Below are 3,012 nucleotides of genomic sequence, written 5' to 3' on the forward strand. Positions count from 1 at the left end.
TGGGATCTGAACCCGGGGCCTTGGTGTTATTAGCACCGCACTCTACCGAGTGAGCCACGGGCCGGCCCAGGTCTTATCCTTTTGATTCAAGGATTCTTGAGAGGTGTAAGTCACAGTCAACACTTTCCCCAGAAAAATACTCGTATGTGTATAATTTCATGTGGTTCAAGCACCCTTAGGAAGCACAGACACTAATGAGACTTCCTCATGCTTGTTTTCAGTCAATTCTTTTTTTTTTTTTTAAAAGATGACCGGTAAGGGGATCTTAACCCTTGACTTGGTGTTGTCAGCACCACGCTCACCCAGTGAGCAAACCGGCCATCCCTATATGGGATCCGAACCCGTGGCCTTGGTGTTGTCAGCACCGCACTCTCCCGAGTGAGCCACGGGGCCGGCCCATTCCGTCAATTCTTACCCCTCAACCACTTCTTGAATTTATTACCATAGGTTAGTTTTGTCTTTATTTTTTTTTTCCCCTGTAAAGGTTTTATTCTGCAGAGGGGAGAGAGGTCTCAGTCCTTCTTGGCAGCCACTTTCCTCATGGCAGCCAGGATGTTGCTCAGCTCCTCTTGCTTCCTCTTGGTGCAAATGTGTGTCCCTACCCTTTTCTTGATGAATTTGAGGGCCTGTTTGTCCTCGGAGACCTTGAGCAGCTCCACGGCACAGCAATTGTATGGGGCAAAGCCACACACCTCCCATATCATGTCCCACACAAACTTTGTAAGCTTGGTCAGGCTCCCATGGCGGCAGCTATGCCTCAGGTGCTCACATTCTTGGTCACCTTGTGGTCCTTGTTGAGCCCCACAGCTATGGGGTGGTGCAGAGCTACGGCTGCTGCTCTTCAACAGCTGCTGCAGTGGAAGGCAGTTTTGTTTGTTCTTGAACTTTAATACAGTATGTAACTTTTTTGTGTCTTCTAACAACTCACCATGTTTTCGAGATTCATCTCTTTTGTGAATTGGTAGGTGGTTTCTTTTTATTGCTGAGTATCATTGCTTTGTATGAATATACCACAGTTTGTGCAGCCATCCTCCTGTTGATAGGCACCTAGGTTGTTTACAGTTTTTGTTTATTGGGAATAAGGCTGCTACGAACATTCTTCTACAGGCCTGGTTTTCGTTGCATTTTTCTTTTTTTTTTTTCTGACGTGATTTCTTTCCGAAACATGCTTTCATTTTTCCTGGAAGTGGAATGGCTGAGTTGTAGGATACATGCATATTTAGGTAAAAGAAATGGTCAGTTCTCCAAACTGGTTATACCATTTTTTGCATCAGCAAAATATGAGAGTTCTAGTTACTCCATATCCTCACCAACTCTTGGTATGGTCTGTCTTTTAAATTTTAACCATTCTAGTGGGTATATATTGGTAGCTTATTATTTTGATTTGTGTCTCCCTAATGATGAAAGATATTGAACATCTTTTTATGTGTTTATGTTTCATTAGTATATCTTTTTTAGTGAAGTGTCTGTTAAAAATCTTTTGTCCATTTTGTTATCGAATTATTTATTATTGAATTGTAAGAATTATTTATATATTCTGGATACAAGTCCTTTATCAAATATGAGGGTACTACAAAAAGTTCATGGAAGGATTCCTATTGTCTTTAAATTCTTTTTTTCTACAAAACTTTTGAAGTACCCTCGTATGTGTTTTGCAGATATTTCCCCCAGTGTGTGGCTTGCCTTTTTGTTTTCTTTTTCTTTTTTTTTGGTGTCTGGCCAGTACAGGGATCCTAACCCTTGACCTTGGTGTTATAACACCACACTGTAAGCAACTGAGCTAGCAGGCCAGTCCACCTTTTTGTTTTCTTAACAGTATCATTTGAAGAGCAAAAGTTTTAATTTTTTTTTTTTTTTTTTTTTTTTTTTTGTGACCGGTAAGGGGATAGCAACCCTTGGCGTGGTGTTGCCCGCACCGCATCCCCAGATAGGATCCAAACCCGCGGCCTCGGTGCTCCCAGTGCCGCACTCTCCCGAGTGAGCTACAGGGTCGGCCCAAAAGTTTTAAATTTTTTTTTTTTTTTCAAAAGATGACCGGTAAGGGGATCTTAACCCTTGACTTGGTGTTGTCAGCACCACGCTCACCCAGTGAGCTAACCAGCCATCCCTATATGGGATCTGAACCCTTGGCCTTGGTGTTATCAGCACCGCACTCTCCCGAGTGAGCCACAGGGCCGGCCCAAGATTGAAGATTTAGATTGAAGAAAAAAATCCATATTTTCTCTAATTCCTTTATAAGATACAGCCAATGTGTTTTAAAACCTTTCATATTTTTTTCTCTGCATAGAGTTTTATATGGTGTTATGATATTTAGTGTATAAATATTTTTTATCCAGGGATTTTTTTTTTTGCTTTTGTTATTTCATTAGTTTTCCCAGGCTACTAATTGTACCCATTTTTAATGCTTGTACAATGTCCATCAAGTGAATGTACCATTGTTTACTTAATCATACCCCCTATTGTTGGACATTTAGGTTGTTTGCTTTTGTTTGCCATCATAAACAATACTGTGATGAACATCTTTGTGTACAAAGTCCTTTCAATAGAGTTTTTATTAGGATAGAAACCCCAAAATTGAACTCGCTAGGCTAGGTTGTAGGATATAAATGTTTTTAAGGTCCTAAATACCTATTTCCAAATAGTTTTTAAAAAGGAAGTAATGCATGTGAGTGTCCTCAAGGGAGAGGAGAGGATTGAGAATAGTTTTCTACTGATTATGAAAGTAATACATGTTTATTAAGCAAATTTGGGAATTACTAAAAAGTATAAAGAAAATAATTAAGGGCCGGCCCGGTGGAGCACTCGGTAGAGTGCAGTGCTTGGGAGCACGGCGGCGCTCCCGCTGAGGGTTCGGATCCCATATAGAGACTGGTCCGCTCACTGGTTGAGCGCGGTGCGGGCATGACACCGAGGGTTGCGATCCCGTTGCCAGTCGCGGTACGGGCGCGACACTGAGGGTTGCGATCCCGTTACCGGTCACGAAAAAAGACAAAAAGGAAAAAAAAAAAAAAA

The 3,012-nt window shown here is 41.5% G+C and overlaps 1 pseudogene; it reads right to left on the minus strand.

The window, feature by feature from the left end:
* Positions 1-512: 512 nt before the first annotated feature.
* Positions 513-834, minus strand: LOC103582431 (annotated as a pseudogene).
* Positions 835-3,012: the final 2,178 nt, after the last annotated feature.

Source organism: Galeopterus variegatus, unplaced genomic scaffold (genome assembly GCF_000696425.1).
Source record: "Galeopterus variegatus unplaced genomic scaffold, G_variegatus-3.0.2 Scaffold16229, whole genome shotgun sequence".
Lineage (NCBI taxonomy): Eukaryota > Metazoa > Chordata > Mammalia > Dermoptera > Cynocephalidae > Galeopterus > Galeopterus variegatus.